The sequence below is a fragment of the Salvelinus fontinalis genome, chromosome 33 (assembly GCF_029448725.1).
Source record: "Salvelinus fontinalis isolate EN_2023a chromosome 33, ASM2944872v1, whole genome shotgun sequence".
NCBI lineage: Eukaryota > Metazoa > Chordata > Actinopteri > Salmoniformes > Salmonidae > Salvelinus > Salvelinus fontinalis.
In genome coordinates, this window is record NC_074697.1 from 23,563,803 (window position 1) to 23,583,744 (window position 19,942).

A 19,942-nucleotide genomic window follows, 5' to 3' on the forward strand; every position below is an offset into this window, starting at 1 on the left:
AGTTACACTATTTTCTGTCATGGACTATGGACCCCCTGAAGTAGCCTTGGCCACCCCCTGGCTACCCCATGTAGACAACTCTAGTTCCGCCACTGATCAGGGTTGCCGGTATCAAATGTTAGATGCCATTGCCTCGGTTGGACCTTATGTGCAATTGACCAACAAAGTGATCTTCATCTGAGAGGATAATCTAGTGGCTCATGGGCTAAAAATTGACCAGATTATCTACATGTCATATAAAGCGATTACATCATGAAGGCATATACAAAGGATACAGACACCCAAAAATGCCCACGTGCGCTAACACACACACTTACACACTCCAGCAGGAAAGCCTTCCACTGACTAATCAGTACACTCTCTAAAACAAACACACGGAGCGGAGCGAAATAAAGCAGAAGTTTTGCGACCTGCTGTGACAAGCTGAAACAAGGCTTTGGCTTTTAAGAGAATGGGAGATAATCATGTGGGAGTCAAGAGTTCAAAAGGGTTTGACAGAGAGCCAGCACGTGGCCAGACGCCCCCCCCCCCCCTTCTCCACACACGCAAGCAGATAAGGGCAGATAAAGAGGCGGGAGGACTGATAAGAGGGTCAAGAGAGAGCAACCGTTCCGACAACACCCCCTGTCCTGTCCCGCCTCTGCACACACCACAGTACACTAACAATGAGTTATTACACAGTACAGTGCAGGACATTCAATTCACAAACACAGGTACAGAAACTCTGCCTGAATGTTATATGTACACATAGTCCACCCCCCCATATGAAGTTGAATCCATACAGGCATTAGACATCATCAAACAGGTATCAGTGATCAAAGCCGCCTACACTCTCTCTGGTGAAAGGCAGGAAGTGAAGTTCATTAGTCTATGACCTGCCCTCTCTCCATGACATCCTGTTCTGATCCAGGGAGATCACACGTCAGACAGAGAACTCAACTCACAACCCCCATTCCTCAACTCTCAAGCCTCTCTCGGCCAATCTCTCTCTCAGGAACATACAGTATTAGATCAATGAAACACAGATCACATGCAGTGCACTCGGAAAGTATTCAGACCCCTTGACTTTTTCCACATTTTGTCACGTTACAGCCTTACTCTAAAATGAATTTTTTAAATATATATATCCTCAATCTACACACAATACCCAATAATTTATGTATTTATTATTATTTAACCTTTATTTAACTAGGCAAGTCAGTTAAGAACAAATTCTTATTTACAATGACGGTCCACCCTGACAACGCTGGGCCAATTGTGCACCGCCCTATGGGACTCCCAATCACAGCCGGATGTGATGCAGCCTAATAATGACAAAGTGAAAACAGCTTTTGGACATTTTTGCGAATTTATAAAAAATAAGAAACAGAATTCCTTTATTTTTTTTATTTACATACAGTCGGAGGTTTACATACATTTAGGTTGGAGTCATTAAAACTTGTTTTTCAACCACTCCACAAATTTCTTGTTAACAAATTATAGATTTGGCAAGTCAGTTAGGACATCTACTTTGCATGACACAAGTCATTTTTCCAACAATTGTTTACAGACAGATTATTTTTCATTTATAATTATTTATATCACAATTCCAGTGGGTCAGACGTTTACATACACTAAGTTGACTGTGCCTTTAAACAGCTTGGAAAATTCCAGAAAATGATGTCATGGCTTTAGAAACTTCTGATAGGCTAATTGACATCATTTGAGTCAATTGGAGGTGTACCTGTGGATGTATTTCAAGGCCTACCTTCAAACTCAGTGCCTCTTTGCTTGACATCATGGGAAAATCAAAAGAAATCAGCCAAGACCTCAGAAAAAAATTGTAGGCCTCCACAAGTCTGGTTCATCCTTGAGAGCAATTTCCAAATGCCTTAACCTGTTTGGGCTGCAGGGGCAGTATTGAGTAGCCAGATAAAAGGTGCCCATTTCAAACGGCCTCGTACTCAATTCTTGCTCGTACAATATGCATATTATTATTACTATTGGATAGAAAACACTCTCTAGTTTCTAAAACCGTTTGAATTATATCTGTGAGTAAAACAGAACTCATTTGGCACAAACTTCCTGACCAGGAAGTGGAAAGTCTGAAATCGAGGCTCTGTTCTAGGTCCTGCCTATAAATGGGCATGATACGTATTAGTATACATGCACGTCATACACCTTCCCCTAGGTGTCAAGAGGCAGTGAGAGAAGAAATTGAGTGTTTATCTTGGTCTGAAGTGGAATAAATCCTCTTGGAATGACGTGTCACCCATTTCCTGTTTTCTGGAAGGCGCGAGGATGGACCTGGAATTGCCTTCTGAAAACATTCTGATGAAAGATCAGCAAAAGTAAGACCCATTTTATGATGCTATTTCATATATCTGTCGAACATGTGAACTAGTCGTTTGCGCCCAGAGTTTGGGTACTCTCTCGCTATAACGTAAACTGGATGTGGTAATGAAGTTATTTTTAGAATTCTAACACAGCGATTTCATTAAGAACTAATGTATCTATCATTTCCTATACAACATGTATTTTTTAGTTATGTTTATGAATAGCTATTTGGTCAGAATATGTGTGTCAGAAAAAGTGTCAGAAAAATATCCGGACGTTGTGGGAAAAAGTAGCTACGTTAGCACAATGTATAACCACTGATTTCAGCTCTAAATATGCACATTTTCGAACAAAACATAAGTGTATGTATAACCTGATGTTATAGGACTGTCATCTGATGAAGCATATCAAGGTTAGTCAAAAAATTATATATCTTTTTCTGGTTTGTTACGATCGCTAACCTTTGCTACTGGGGAATGGCTTGTGTTTCTGGCTATTGTGGTAAGCTAATATAACGCTATATTGTGTTTTCGCTGTAAAACACTTAATAAATCGGAAATATTGGCTGGAATCACAAGATGCCTGTCTTTCATTTGCTGTACACTATGTATTTTTCAGAAATGTTTTATGATGAGTAATTAGGTATTTGACGTTGGTGTCTGTAATTATTATGGCTGCTTTTGGTGCAATTTCTGATTGTAGCTGCAATGTAAACTATGATTTATACCTGAAAAATGCACATTTTTCGAACAAATCATAGATTTATTGAATAACATGTTATAAGACTGTCATATGATGAAGTTGTTTGTTGGTTAGTTTGGTTGGTTGGTTCTTGGTTAGTTAGGTTGGCTTTGTGCATGCTACCTGTGCTGTGAAAAATGTCTGTCCTTTTTTTATTTGGTGGTGAGCTAACATAAATATACGTGCTGTTTTCGCTGTAAAACATTTTAAAAATCGGACATGTTGGCTGGATTCACAAGATGTGTACCTTTCATTTGCTGCATTGGACTTGTTAATGCGTGAAAGTTAAATATTGCAAAAAAATATATTTTGAATTTCGCACCCTGCACTTGAGCTGGCTGTTGTCATAAGTGTACCGACGTCGGGCTTGCAGCCAGTTAAGGTACCACGTTCATCTGTACAAACAATAGTACGCAAGTATAAACACCATGGGACCACACAGCTGTCATACCGCTCAAGAAGGAGACGCGCTCTGTCTCCTAGAGATGAACGTACTGTGGTGCGAAAAGTGCAAATCAATCCCAGAACAGCAAAGGACCTTGTGAAGATGCTAGAGGAAACAGGTAAAAAGTATCTGTATCCACAGTAAAACGAGTCCTATATCGACATAACCTGAAAGGCCACTCAGCGAGGAAGAAGCCACTGCTCCAAAACCACCCTAAAAAAGCGAGACTCTGGTTTGCAACTGCACATGGACAAAGATCGTACTTTTTGGAGAAATGTCCTCTGGTCTGATGAAACAAAAATAGAACTGTTTTGCCATAACGACCATCATTATGTTTGGAGGGAAAAGGGGGAGGCTTGCAAACCGAAGAACACCATCCCAACCGTGACGCACGGGGGAGGCAGCATCATGGTGTGGGGGTGCTTTGCTGCAGGAGGGACTGGTGTACTTCACAAAATAGATGGCCTCATGAGGACGGAAAATGTATGGATATTTTGAAGCAACATCTCAAGACATCAGTCAGGAAGTTAAAGCTTGGTCGCAAATGGGTCTTCCAAATGGGCAACAACCCCAAGCATACTTCCAAAGTTGTGGCAAAGACAACAAAATCAAGGTACTGGAGTGGCCATCACAAAGCCCTGACCTCAATCCTATAGAAAATTTGTGGGCAGAACTGAAAAGCCGTGTGCGAGCAAAGAGGCTTACAAACTGGACTCAGTTACACCAGCTCTGTCAGGAGGAATGGGCCAACATTCACCCAACTTCTTGTGGGAAGTTGTGTGGAAGGCTACCCAAAACGTTTGACCCAAGTTAAACAATTTCAAGGCAATGCTACAAAATACTAATTCAGTGTTTGTAAACTTCTGACCCACTGGGAATGTGATGAAAGAAATAAAATCTGAAATAAATCATTCTTTCTACTATTATTCTGACATTTCACATTCTTAAAATAAAGTGGTGATCCTAACTGACCAAAGACAGGGAATTTTTACTAGGATTAAATGTCAGGAATTTTGAAAAACTGATTTTAAATGTATTTAGCTAAGGTGTAACTTCCGACTTCAACTGTACGTATTCAGACCTGTTGCTATGAGACTCTAAATTTAGCTCTGGTGCATCCTGTTTCCATTGATCATCCTTGAGATGTTTCTACAACTTGATTAGAGTCCACCTGTCTATATAAAGGTCCCACAGTTGTCAGTGCATGTCAGAGCAAAAACCAAGCGGGCTGTCAAGGGCCTTTTACTGAGGAGTGGCTTCCGTCTGGCCACTGTACCATAAAGGCCTGATTGGTGGAGTGCTGCAGACTCAGAGCAAAAACCAAGCCATGAGGTCGAAGGAATTTCCCTTGGAGCTCAGATACAGGATTGTGTCGAGGCACAGATCTAGGGAAGGGTACCAAAACATTTCTGCAGCATAGGAAGGCCCCCAAGAACACAGTGGCTTCCATCATTCTTAAATGGAAGAAGTTTGGAACCACCAAGACTCTTCCTAGAACAGTCCGCCCAGCCAAACTGAGCAATCGGGGTAGAAAGGCCTTGGTCAGGGAGGTGACCAAGAACTCGATGGTAACTCCGACAGAGCTCCAGAGTTACACTGTGGATATAGGAGAACCTTCCAGAAGGACAACCATCTCTGCAGCACTCCACCAATCAGGCCTTTATGGTACAGTGGCCAGACGGAAGTAAAAGGCACATGACAGCCCACTTGGAGTTTGCCAAAGGGCACCTAAAGGACTCAGACCATGAGAAATAAGATTAGCTGGTATGATGAAACCAAGATTGAACTCTTTGGCCTGAATGCCAAGTGTCACGCCAAGACAACGCAGGAGTGGCTTCGGGACAAGTCTCTGAATGTCCTTGAGTGGCCCAGCCAGAGCCCGGACTTGAACGCGATCGGACATCTCTGGAGAGACCTGAAAATAGCTGTGCAGCGACACTCCCCACCCAGCTTTAGAGGATCTGCAGAGAAGAATGGGAGAAACTCCCCATATACAGGTGTGCCAAGCTTATAAGGTCATACCCAAGAAGACTCAAGGCTCTAAGGTGCTTCAATAACGTACAATAGAGTAAAGGGTCTGAATACTTATGCAAATGTGATATTTCAGTTCTTAATTTTAATTTATTTCCAAACATTTCTAAAAACCTGTTTTTGCTTTGTCATTATGGGGTATTGTGTGTAGATTGATGAGGATATTATACTTTTTTTTTTTTACACATTTTAGAATAAGGCTGTAATGTAACAAAATGTAGAAAAAGTCAAGGGGTCTGAATACTTTCCGAATGCACTATACATCTAGCTCCTAGTCATTCATTCACTGTCACTCTCAATTAAATTCAAAGGGCTTTACTGGCATGGGAAACATGCTTACATTTCCAAAGCAAATGGAATAGACAAACAAATGGGAAAGAAACAAGGGAAACATTAGTAAACATTATACTCACAAAAGTTTTAAAAGAATATAGACATTTCAAATGTTATATTATTGACTATGTACAGCGTTGTGTCAATATGCAAGTAGTTGAAGTCTGAATTGGAAACTAAATAAACAGATAAATATTGGTGGTATTTATAATATTGTTTGTGATCCACTGGTTGCCCTTTTCTCATGGCAACGGGCCACAAATCTTGCTGCTGCAATATTTCACCTAACAGATATGGAAGTTTATCAATATTTGATTTGTTTTCATAATTCTTTGTGGGTCTATGTGATCTGAGGGAAATATGTGTCTCTAATGTGGTCATACATTTAGCAGGAGGTCAGGAAGTGTAGCTCAGCTTCCACCTCATTTGGGGGCAGTGGACACATAGCCTGTCATCTCTCGAGAGCTGGGTCTGCCTATGGCCGCCTCTTTCAATAGCAAGGCTATGCTCACTGAGTCTCGATCTCATCTCTTCCCTCTCGATCTCATCTCTTCCCTCTCGATCTCATCTCTTCCCTTCTCTATCTCATCTCTTCCCTTCTCTATCTCATCTCTTCCCTTCTCTATCTCATCTCTTCCCCTCTCTATCTCATCTCTTCCCCTCTCTATCTCATCTCTTCCCTCTCTATCTCATCTCTTCCCTCTCTATCTCATCTCTTCCCTCTCTATCTCATCTCTTCCCTCTCTATCTCATCTCTTCCCTCTCTATCTCATCTCTTCCCTCTCTATCTCATCTCTTCCCTCTCTATCTCATCTCTTCCCTCTCTATCTCATCTCTTCCCTCTCTATCTCATCTCTTCCCTCTCTATCTCATCTCTTCCCTCTCTATCTCATCTCTTCCCTCTACATCTCATCTCTTCCCTCTACATCTCATCTCTTCCCTCTACATCTCATCTCTTCCCTCTACATCTCATCTCTTCCCTCTACATCTCATCTCTTCCCTCTACATCTCATCTCTTCCCTCTACATCTCATCTCTTCCCTCTACATCTCATCTCTTCCCTCTACATCTCATCTCTTCCCTCTACATCTCATCTCTTCCCTCTACATCTCATCTCTTCCCTCTACATCTCATCTCTTCCCTCTACATCTCATCTCTTCCCTCTACATCTCATCTCTTCCCTCTACATCTCATCTCTTCCCTCTACATCTCATCTCTTCCCTCTACATCTCATCTCTTCCCTCTACATCTCATCTCTTCCCTCTACATCTCATCTCTTCCCTCTACATCTCATCTCTTCCCTCTACATCTCATCTCTTCCCTCTACATCTCATCTCTTCCCTCTACATCTCATCTCTTCCCTCTACATCTCATCTCTTCCCTCTACATCTCATCTCTTCCCTCTACATCTCATCTCTTCCCTCTACATCTCATCTCTTCCCTCTACATCTCATCTCTTCCCTCTACATCTCATCTCTTCCCTCTACATCTCATCTCTTCCCTCTACATCTCATCTCTTCCCTCTACATCTCATCTCTTCCCTCTACATCTCATCTCTTCCCTCTATATCTCATCTCTTCCCTCTATATCTCATCTCTTCCCACTCTCTCTTCTCTCTGACAGATCCTCCTGTCAATTCTCTCTGGTCTGGGTCTCAGTCAGCCCCGGGCCTTTCTCCCTCCGTATGTATCCTCTGCTCTCATTCGCTTAAGCACCGCTGTGTGCTTCCTCTGTGTCAGCTAATCAAAAACCAGGGCTCTGCCTCCCATCTGCATTCAGTCCAGTCATCATCCAGTACAGAGCACATTACTCCTGGCCCCGTGTACTGGGGCCTCCCCCGGTCCCCATTAGTAATGAATCAAATCAAAGACAACCGCCGCACATTCATTCTGTTTAAAGGCAGCAGGTAGAGTAGGAGGACACATTCAATGGAAACATCTGTACTGTGAAGCGTTCTGTATCGTGTAAAAGTGAATCATGTTGTATACGGTTGGTTCAAGCTCGGCTTGTACATGTATATATAGCAGCTCCTGAATGTGTAGCACTGAGAGAGAAGATGTTTCATTTCGCGTCCACAAAGGACTCGTTTATCTGTGGTGCTCGTAGAGATATAAATCCACAGAGAGAGACTTCAACAGGTTTCCTGCGATAGGGGGAATAGGCACAAATCCAAGAAGACACAGCTAAAAGGGAATGTTGAGGTGGTGTGTTGTTGCGTGAGCGAGTGGGCTCTTTAAAGAGAGCATTAGGGGTGTGTGCCGTACATTTGAGGAAGTGTCCCCTGTGATATCTAGAGAGAAAGACATTTCCATGTGTCTGTTGAGGCCCCGGGGCAGCGTAATGCTTTCTGCCTTTGAGGATGGCTTGGGTCCTCCATATCTCCCCTCCCAACACCGCCCCCCAACCTTATCAGCGCCACAACGACCACTTCTGACAACCAACTAATCAGTTGTCAGGAGCAATTTCTCACCAGCCGAGAAGGAGGCACCGCCACTGGGTGGTGTGAAGCAGGAGGGAGAGGTAGGTGAAATACACCTGCCCCTAGCAGGAGATATCTGCTCTCTCAAATCCACTCCTAGGAGTAGAGGCGGAGAGGACACTGCACCTCCTACACTAACCACCAGGAACAGTGTTGAGAGTCCTCGTTTTTCTTCTCCCTCAAATTACAGAGGGAGAAATTGCAAGTTAATTACAAGTTACTTGCTGAAAATCAAACATCTGCTTTGGGCCTGCATCAAAAGTTTCCCTAAATGCGCCTTGAAATGTGTATTCAGTATCTCTTCATCAGTCTCTCTCTATCTTCCACTCTCTGTCTTTCCTTCTCTCAGCTCCCTTTCCAAACCCGGGGTGTAGGGATGAGGATGAGGTAACGATCTGGTCTGCTGTCTCTGTCAGAGTTCACAGCACTATTGACAAAGTCAGCTCCCGCCTCAGCATTGACCGAGGCAGGTAGCCAATCAACTTGCTCCGGGAGGGGTCTGCTTAACGACGAGGCTGTAACTAACTGCCTTATCAAAGTCAGGAGAAAGAAGAGAGAGAGCAAGAGAGAGAGACAGTGAGATTGAGAGAGAGATAAGGAGAGAGAGATGGAGGGAGAAAAGAGAGAGGGAGATGGAGAAAGATAAAGAGAGAGATGGAGGGAGAAAAGAGAGAGGGAGATGGAGAAAAAGAGAGAGGGAGATGGAGAGAGATGGAGGGAGAAAAGAGAGAGGGAGATGGAGAAAGATAAAGAGAGAGACAGAGAGAGAGATGGAGGGAGTGAGAAAAGAGAGAGGGAGATGGAGAAAGATAAAGATGGAGAGATGGAGGGAGAAAAGAGACAGGGAGATGGAGAAAGATAAAGAGAGAGATGGAGAGATGGAGGGAGAAAAGAGAGGGGGAGATGGAGAAAGATAAAGAGAGAGATGGAGAGATGGAGGGAGAAAAGAGAGGGAGATGGAGAAAGATAAAGAGAGATATAGAGAGATGGAGGGAGAAAAGAGAGGGAGATGGAGAAAGATAAAGAGAGAGATGGAGAGATGGAGGGAGAAAAGAGAGAGGGAGATGGAGAAAGATAAAGAGAGAGATGGAGAGATGGAGGGAGAAAAGAGAGGGAGATGGAGAAAGATAAAGAGAGAGATGGAGAGATGGAGGGAGAAAAGAGAGAGGGAGATGGAGAAAAATAAAGAGAGAGATGGAGAGATGGAGGGAGAAAAGAGAGGGAGATGGAGAAAGATAAAGAGAGAGATGGAGAGATGGAGGGAGAAAAGAGAGGGAGATGGAGAAAGATAAAGAGAGAGATGGAGAGATGGAGGGAGAAAAGAGAGAGGGAAATGGAGAAAGATAAAGAGAGATATAGAGAGAAAGAGAGAGGGAGATGGAGAAAGATAAAGAGAGAGACGGAGAGAGAGATGGAGGGAGGGAGAAAAGAGAGAGGGAGATGGAGAGAGATGGAGGGAGAAAAGAGAGAGGGAGATGGAGAAAGATAAAGAGAGAGACAGAGAGAGAGATGGAGGGAGTGAGAAAAGAGAGAGGGAGATGGAGAAAGATAAAGATGGAGAGATGGAGGGAGAAAAGAGACAGGGAGATGGAGAAAGATAAAGAGAGAGATGGAGAGATGGAGGGAGAAAAGAGAGGGGGAGATGGAGAAAGATAAAGAGAGAGATGGAGAGATGGAGGGAGAAAAGAGAGAGGGAGATGGAGAAAGATAAAGAGAGAGATGGAGAGATGGAGGGAGAAAAGAGAGGGAGATGGAGAAAGATAAAGAGAGAGATGGAGAGATGGAGGGAGAAAAGAGAGAGGGAGATGGAGAAAGATAAAGGGAGATATAGAGAGAAAGAGAGAGGGAGATGGAGAAAGATAAAGAGAGAGACGGAGAGAGAGATGGAGGGAGGGAGAAAAGAGAGAGGGAGATGGAGAAAGATAAAGAGAGAGACGGAGAGAGAGATGGAGGGAGGGAGAAAAGAGAGAGGGAGATGGAGAAAGATAAAGAGAGATAAAGAGAGAGATGAAGAGAAAACAGAAGAAATGGTAGCGTTTGAGATGCGGCATCCCCTGCCTTGCCTCCTCGCAACATTAACTCATACATTTAGTGGACTAACCATCTAAACAGGCCATTTCCTCCTGCCTGCCACCCCCCATTGCTGCCTGGCTTACACACGTAGCTACCACCATGTACTGCTGGAGAACCACACAAACTGGTGTTCTCTCCTCACAATGTCAGACTTTGTTTTTTTTGTATTCTTTTTAAAAACTTTCCTAGACTATTCCCCTCAATGACAAAAAATGGATTTCCAATCTGGGGTGCAGTAATAGGTGGTAGTGGTCATTACCAAGGCGTCGGGATGGATCTCACACTTAGTTGCTGGCGGCGGCTAACCGCACGGCGGTCTCTGCAGACACTCACCCCCCCAGACAGAGAGACATTCACAGCCTCTCACTAAACAAAGAGGCTGAAACAGCCAGCCTTAATGCCAGTTCCCATCGGAGCGCCGCAGCGCAAATACAATTCAAATGCTGAATCAATGAGTCGTCAACTGACCTTTGCGTCAAGAGGCCCAGTCTGCCCCCGGGCGGTTGGATGTATTTAAAAGGAAGAGGGAAGAGGTACATGACCAAATCACATATTAGTACCGTGGCTTCCATCCCCTGCAGAGGAGGACCAGTAAATAAGGGAAGCACACAGTGAATAGAGAGGGGAAGGAAGGGTTCTGCTTGTAGCCTGTGGCCCTTTCTCTTATAGACAGACAGACAGACCCACACAATCACGCACCTCAAGGGCAAACACACACATGCACGCGTACATACAGACACACACACCAAGGAAGCCAAATAATGATCCTAACGATGTCTTGCGGTATTGATTCATCTAGTAATAAAAAGATAAGCACTCAAAATAACAGTATTGCATTTCTCCTCAAGGCAAATACAGTCTACAAATCTGTTAAAGGGGCAATGGCCATGAATACAGATGAAGTATTTATTCAGAATGTAACAGAGATCTTTCCATTCTGCTCTGTATGTGTAAATAAATATACACTGTACCAGTTGGTGAAACTATATGAATGATTGAGAAAATAAAGTAGCGTTCAAAGATGATGAAAAACATTGGAGGCACAGCCTGGTTTGTTTTTCTCATTTAGGGCGCTTCGTCTCTCTCAATCGCCCTCTCCTTCTCCCTCTCTTTTGCTCATTCTCCCTCTCCAAAACCCCCATTCAATTTACTCCCAAGTGTGAGAAGTCATTTGCATACACACAGAAACTATGACAGCGCCGTCACCAATGGCATCCAATTTCTGTTCCCCATCAGAGTGTGTGAGGGCCAGGGAGGGCTCCGACATGCTTTGTCTTGGGGTGTGTGTGTATGTTGTTTATTGCTGTTGGTTTGTGTGTTACTGTGTGTGTATTTGTCTGATTGCTTGTGACATCCTTCCTACAAAAGGACCTTAGGATGGATTTCAGGACCTAAATAATCAGTCCTTTTCAAAAGGACTGACCCTGGGCCTTCATGCATATGAGCGTGTCTGGAAGAGTGTACACGTGCACCCCGTTAGGCATGTGTGTACTCCCTTGTGCATATAAGCTTTTGTGTGTGTGTGTGTGTGTGTGTATGTGAGTGTGCGAGTGTGCGAGTGTGCGAGTGTGCGTGTGTGCGTGTGTGCGTGTGTGCGTGTGTGCGTGTGTGTGTGTGTGTGTGTGTTTGTGTGTTCCCATGCATCACCTCTGACAAGTCCCTGCTCCAAACCGCAATCAAACACCTTTCAGAGGAAAGTGAGAGGAGGGAGGTGAGGGGGGAGGCGCAGACAACAGCAGACACAAAATCAAAGCCGGGGTCAATTAAATTCTCCTCTGGCTGATAAATGGGTCCTCTTCCCCATCCATTAATAACCAGAGCCACGACAAAACTTGTCAATGGGGCTCATTTTTTACCCTGCCAGTCTGTCTGCTCTGTTCGCTAGGCTAGCAGTAAGCAGGGAGTGAGAGAGAGAGAGAAAACTAGCCTTGCTTCTCCTTGGGAGAGACCACAGGGGAGCAGCGGGTAAGATGCATCCTTAAAAGTCAATAAATAGATGGGCATGCATCGATGGGAGTTTGCGGTCTTATTTACACATCCTCTTAATCAAAAAGGGAGAAAAGAAACTTGGTAAGCTCTTGGGAACTCAGATCCCTTGTAAACTAAATGAGAGTGGACAGAGGAATCAATTGGAATACCAGCCATCCTGCTACATTATAATGACTCGGGTGAAATGCGTTTAGCAGAGTGACGGGAGGAGAAACGGCAAGAAAACAGAGAGGAGGAGGGAACGAAAAACCTGTCTGTCTGTCTGTCTGTCGGGAATATGGTATATAATATATAATACACATGTAACAGAGTCCCTACTTACAGCCAACCTACAAAAGACATGAACGGCCCACAGCTTAGAGCAGAAATATTTGTTTCGTATGACATTAAGGTCAGTCTTTATTAGTTGTGTGTATACACTGTCCAATGAAATGCTTACTTGCAGGATCCTTCTCGATAATGCAACAACAATAAGAAATAATAAAATATAATAATATGAACATTAAGAAAATGTCTCAGTAGAATAAAATAAACATTTTAGCATCAGTATATGACTTGCATACGGATGTGCTGATGTACTGGACTGTCACCCAAGAGAAATGTCAACATTAAACACCCAAAACCTCAAGCAGAGGGCAGAAATATAACACAAATACTGAACACTGCTAAACAAATCATGGCTCCAAATGCACTAATGATCCCCAGCTCTGCTCCCTTCATTAGGTGGAATGGATGGAGCTCTAGGAGGTGTGTATGCAGATTTAACCCAGTGTGTCTGACCAATAGAAGAGAAGGAGTTACTACCAGTCTCACGCAGTAGAAGAGGAACGGTGGGACACACCATGAGGGGAAAGGGGGTTCCCACTGTCAGATAAAGGCCTGAGCACACCCCAGTGGAGAGAGGGCCCCTTAGACAGTGGTAATACAACAAGTAATACATCAGCTGTCTCTGTATAGGCCTATTAACCAGTTTAAAATATAGATAATTTATATTTAGGCCTCTAGTACGAGTCAACAGCATGATATCAGTGCACAGTGTTTCTCTACAAGACGCCATTTTAGGAGAAGGGGATGCACAGTGTATGTCCACGCATAGTAGACATGTACACCAAGCCAACCATAGGACTACCTCTCCTCACATAGAATTGATCCATATTTATTCCCCCCCACCGCCAACACACACACAGAGTCCAAAACATTTATCTGATTGTTTTCCCAAACTATCAGTATCACATTTACATTTAAGTCATTTAGCAGACGCTCTTATCCAGAGCGACTTATTAGTGAGTGATTGTGTCGGTGGCTCTGACAGGCCCGGTATTGGAACGACATATATCATATAATAATAATATATGCCATTTAGCAGACGCTTTTATTCAAAGCGACTTACAGTCATGCGTGCATACATTTTACGTATGGTTGCTCCCAGGCAGCAGCTCTGAGGGTGATGCATTGTGACAGCTCTCAGCTCATAATAACAACAACAACACTGACTGTCATGGCGGCTGTGTCGCTGGAGCAACAAGTCCAATTTCACCCCTCTATCTCTCCCTCGCTCTCTTTTCCATCTCTTTCTCTCCGTCTCCCTCCCTACATCCATCACAGACTAATGTGATTACACTGGCATCAAAACAATTTGGTCTTTAATTACAACGAGACACATCGAGACGAGAGCCATGAGCAGCCTTTCTCACAGGGACCAAGTGGCATGAGTCATGACCAATGCGAGAGAAAAAACATGATGGGATTATGTGATTGCTACCAGACAGACAATCTCATAAATGGAAGTGGTGGCGGAGCCGTCTTAAATGCCAGAGATGGTACAGTGGACTGGGGGGGGGGGGGGTGTAACTTCAGGGGTGATCCTTCAGAGAAAGGTTGGCTGAAGAATAACAGCTCTATTGGGATTTGTGTTAGTTAGCTAACAGCTCTCCTTCAGCTTTCAGACTCTACGATATCAACTCGACATGGCTGATTATGAATATTGTAGGTGGATTAAGTGAAACTCTCTGAAGACAAATAAATGAATGTATATGTGATGACAGCAATGTGCCTGCAGGCAGAATTCTGAAACAAGAGCTCATTACAACCTGGTGCACTAAGGCTCTGGTTAACATCTCCTACTGAAGGACTGACTGTATCCATCCATACAGGGTGAATGAGTGCAGATAATAGTATGATATCTGGATGCTGACTCAATCTGACTCCCACTGGGTGTAATTTCCTCTCTATTTTTCAACCTATGTGGATTGGAGGTGCATCATACACTTCAGCCAACTGGTGAGCTGAAGTCAAGGACTGCCAGGGTCAAGAACTGCTAGGGTCAAGGACTGCCAGGGTCAGGAACTGCTAGGGTCAAGGACTGCCAGGGTCAGGAACTGCTAGGGTCAAGGACTGCCAGGGTCAAGAACTGCTAGGGTCAAGGACTGCCAGGGTCAGGAACTGCTAGGGTCAAGGACTGCCAGGGTCAGGAACTGCTAGGGTCAGGACTGCCAGGGTCAGGACTACCAGGTTCAAGGACTGCTAGGGTCAAGGACTGCCAGGGTCAGGAACTGCTAGGGTCAGGACTGCCAGGGTCAGGACTACCAGGGTCAAGGACTGCCAGGGTCAAGAACTGCTAGGGTCAAGGACAGCCAGGGTCAAGAACTGATAGGGTCAAGGACAGCCAGGGTCAAGAACTGCTAGGGTCAAGGACTGCCAGGGTCAGGTCTACCAGGGTCAAGGACTACCAGGGTCAGGAACTGCTAGGGTCAGGGCTACCAGGGTCAAGGACTGCTAGGGTCAAGGACTGCCAGGGTCAAGGACTGCTAGGGTCAGGACTACCAGGGTCAGGACTACCAGGGTCAAGAACTGCTAGGGTCAAGGACTGCCAGGGTCAGGAACTGCTAGGGTCAGGAACTGCTAGGGTCAAGGACTGCCAGGGTCAGGAACTGCTAGGGTCAGGACTGCCAGGGTCAGGACTACCAGGTTCAAGGACTGCTAGGGTCAAGGACTGCCAGGGTCAGGAACTGCTAGGGTCAGGACTGCCAGGGTCAGGACTACCAGGGTCAAGGACTGCTAGGGTCAAGGACTGCCAGGGTCAAGAACTGCTACGGTCAAGGACAGCCAGGGTCAAGAACTGATAGGGTCAAGGACAGCCAGGGTCAAGAACTGCTAGGGTCAAGGACTACCAGGGTCAGGAACTGCTAGGGTCAGGGCTACCAGGGTCAAGGACTGCTAGGGTCAAGGACTGCCAGGGTCAAGGACTGCTAGGGTCAAGGACTGCTAGGGTCAGGACTACCAGGGTCAGGACTACCAGGGTCAAGAACTGCTAGGGTCAAGGACTGCCAGGGTCAGGAACTGCTAGGGTCAGGGCTACCAGGGTCAAGGACTGCTAGGGTCAAGGCCTGCCAGGGTCAAGAACTGCTAGGATCAAGGACTGCCAGGGTCAAGAACTGCTAGGGTCAGGGCTACCAGGGTCAGGACTACCAGGGTCAAGGACTGCTAGGGTCAAGGACTGCCAGGGTCAAGAACTGCTAGGGTCAGGGCTACCAGGGTCAGGACTACCAGGGTCAGGGCTGCCAGGGTCAAGGACTGCTAGGGTCAAGAACTGCCAGGGTCAGGGCTACCAGGGTCAGGACTATCAGGGTCAAGAACTGCTAGGGTCAAGGACTGCCAGGGTCAGGAACTGCTAGGGTCAGGAACTGCTAGGGTCAAGGACTGCCAGGGTCAGGAACTGCTAGGGTCAGGACTGCCAGGGTCAGGACTACCAGGTTCAAGGACTGCTAGGGTCAAGGACTGCCAGGGTCAGGAACTGCTAGGGTCAGGACTGCCAGGGTCAGGACTACCAGGGTCAAGGACTGCTAGGGTCAAGGACTGCCAGGGTCAAGAACTGCTACGGTCAAGGACAGCCAGGGTCAAGAACTGATAGGGTCAAGGACAGCCAGGGTCAAGAACTGCTAGGGTCAAGGACTACCAGGGTCAGGAACTGCTAGGGTCAGGGCTACCAGGGTCAAGGACTGCTAGGGTCAAGGACTGCCAGGGTCAAGGACTGCTAGGGTCAAGGACTGCTAGGGTCAGGACTACCAGGGTCAGGACTACCAGGGTCAAGAACTGCTAGGGTCAAGGACTGCCAGGGTCAGGAACTGCTAGGGTCAGGGCTACCAGGGTCAAGGACTGCTAGGGTCAAGGCCTGCCAGGGTCAAGAACTGCTAGGATCAAGGACTGCCAGGGTCAAGAACTGCTAGGGTCAGGGCTACCAGGGTCAGGACTACCAGGGTCAAGGACTGCTAGGGTCAAGGACTGCCAGGGTCAAGAACTGCTAGGGTCAGGGCTACCAGGGTCAGGACTACCAGGGTCAGGGCTGCCAGGGTCAAGGACTGCTAGGGTCAAGAACTGCCAGGGTCAGGGCTACCAGGGTCAGGACTATCAGGGTCAAGAACTGCTAGGGTCAGGGCTACCAGGGTCAGGACTACCAGGGTCAGGGCTACCAGGGTCAAGGACTGCCAGGGTCAAGAACTGCTAGGGTCAAGGACAGCCAGGGTCAAGAACTGCCAGGGTCAGGACTACCAGGGTCAGGACTGCCAGGGTCAAGAACTGCCAGGGTCAAGGACTGCCAGGGTCAAGAACTGTTAGGGTCAAGGACTGCCAGAGTCAGGAACTGCTAGGGTCAGGGCTACCAGGGTCATGGACTGCTAGGGTCAGGACTACCAGGGTCAGGACTACCAGTGTCAGGACTACCAGGTCAGGACTACCAGGGTCAGGACTACCAGGGTCAGGACTACCAGTGTCAGGACTACCAGGGTCAAGGACTGCTAGGGTCAAGGACTGCCAGGGTCAGGACTACCAGAGTCAAGGACTACCAGGGTCAAGGACTGCTAGGGTCAGGACTACCAGGGTCAGGACTACCAGGGTCAGGACTACCAGGGTCAAGGACTACCAGGGTCAGGACTACCAGGGTCAGGACTACCAGGGTCAAGGACTGCTAGGGTCAAGGACTGCTAGGGTCAAGGACTGCTAGGGTCAGGGTGAGTGTTAAGAGGTGAGAGCACAGTATGTCACCCTACAGGAAGAGGTAAAGAGGAGAAAGAAAGAGAGAGATACTGGAGGGAGAGGTGGACAGAGAGGGGGGAGACAGACAGACAGACAGACAGACAGACAGACAGACAGACAGACAGACAGAGATAGTGAAAGAAAGAAGAAAAGGGAAAAGAGAAAGTGGTCTAATCTGGTGAATAATAATAACAGGACAGCTGACCTCATCCCACTAGCCTCGGGCTAAAAAGACCTCTATAGATTTCAGCCACTACCTCTAATCAGCTGCAACCAGCAAGCCATCACCTTTCATTCCCCTCCACTTTTAACACCAAAACCAATGAGCTTCATTACAGAAGCTGGCTCACGTTTATAGCTTCTCAGTTAGATCTATGTATCGTCCTTGAGACTAGCTGTGGATGTCACCAGTCTCTGTGGATGTCACCAGTCTCTGTGGATGTCTCCAGCCCCAGTAGGGTGTCTCCTCTCTGGGTTCTTTGAAGGAGCTGGGGGTCGTGGCGTGGAAGGTAATGGATGCTGGGGGAGTACAGGGCAAACACAGACAGACAGACTGCAGATGGCTCCCTGACTCCACTCATACACATAGGTGTGTTTGTGTCTGCATATGCAGGTTTACTATAGATGTCCTTTTGTGTCACAGAGTGTGAGCTTGTGAGCATCAAAGCAGGCCCCTGCTGTTTATTTACAAGATGTGGTGAGATAAGCATGTTTGTCAGCAGAATAATGTCTTCATCCATACATTTCTGTATATTCTGTAAAGCTGTTGTATGTTGCCTATGAAATACACATGCTTACTGATGTCTGTCTACTGTACACTCCACACTCCCCAAAAATATCCAGCATTTCTTCTCTACACTCTACTGAGTCTCTCACCTACAACTCCATCTTAAAGCCTGTTGAGTTATCTGTTTTGTCCACGCTGCTGTATGTAGGTCACCGAGCAGCAACGGTCCATCAATTCTACTGTCCTACTTAGAAAGACACACACACAAACATACATGAACGCGCGCACACACACACCCAGTGTGTTGGAGAAATGTGCATTTTTTACTCAAGTTCTCCTACCCCACCTCTCCCCGTAACGGTTTTCCTCCGTCCTCGACTTCATAGAACAACAATAAATAAATCCAGCAGCGCGAGTCAGGAAAACTAAGTTAGAGCGATAAGAAGAAGAAGAAACTCATATAAACAAAACCAAGTTGAAGCAGTTAAACAGTAGCCCGGATGTTATCAGTACAGAGCCCTTGGAATAAGTTTGCCTGTTCTTGTTGGGCTCCAACTTTAGTTGAAATTAATCAGCCTTAGTCTCAGACACAAAGCCCTGCATGCTAATGAGCCTGCATATGGTAATGCTGATACAGCCCACTTCTGTCAAATTAAATAATAACATCTTTAAAAGAACAGGAAAAATCCATCAAATGGCCCAATCACTGTCAGACATCCATTATGTGTTTGGCACGTCAGAGGAATGGGTTGTTGGGGTGCGACACAGACTTTCTGGTGCGATACCAACAACAAAAGGCAGACATCTAGAAACAAAACGCCCCCCCCACAAGACAACCATAAAATAGGGCAACTTACTGAACATACAGTCATAATTCTGTACTCAATTTAAAATAATGTTTTGTGACATATAGTATTTTAGTTTGTGACGTTTGCTCTTTAATATCGTATTGCACTAGAACTCAAATCATATTTTAAAGACATACAATATATTTGGTAAGTAGAATTAAAAGTGCTTTGGGCAACCTATTTACAACTTTTTTAAAGCATATTTACAGCATTATGTACAGAGATGCCTTCAGAGAAAACTAATCTGATTAAATGTAATTGGGCCACTTGCTACTGCTGTGTCCAGATTGTTCCTGTACTGTAGCACCTACAGTATATACTGTTTGCTACTACTGTGTCCAGATTGTTCCTGTACTGTAGCACCTACAGTATATACTGTTTGCTACTGCTGTGTCCAGATTGTTCCTGTACTGTAGCACCTACAGTATATACTGTTTGCTACTACTGTGTCCAGATTGTTCCTGTACTGTAGCACCTACAGTATATACTGTTTGCTACTACTGTGTCCAGATTGTTCCTGTACTGTAGCACCTATAGTATATACTGTTTGCTACTACTGTGTCCAGATTGTTCCTGTACTGTAGCACCTACAGTATATACTGGTTGGTATTCTCCAAAACAAGGTAGGCCGTCATTGTAAATAAGAATTTGTTCTTAACTGACTTGCTTAGTTAAATAAAGGTTCAATAAATCAAATGTAAAAAACAAGCGAAGCAGGGGGAGAACAAGGTCAGTGTGACTGTTGAAGAGAGCATGGCACACCGTCAGCCAGGGAGAGCTACAGTACCCATCAGTACGTTACCAAACCTAACACATTGGAGTACACAGTATTAATGCAATTTGCATTTAGTTAGAATACAGTAGGTCCAACCTACACACACAGGTTGTAGGTGCACTACATTTTGGTTATATTGCACCTCCATAATGAAG

At 45.5% G+C, this 19,942-nt stretch overlaps 1 protein-coding gene across 12 annotated transcripts in view; it reads right to left on the reverse strand.

The window, feature by feature from the left end:
• LOC129831848 (RNA-binding protein Musashi homolog 2-like) overlaps positions 1–19,942 on the reverse strand; it is a 349,374-nt gene that overhangs the window by 105,738 nt on the left and 223,694 nt on the right. The gene's annotated exons all lie outside the window — the stretch shown is intronic.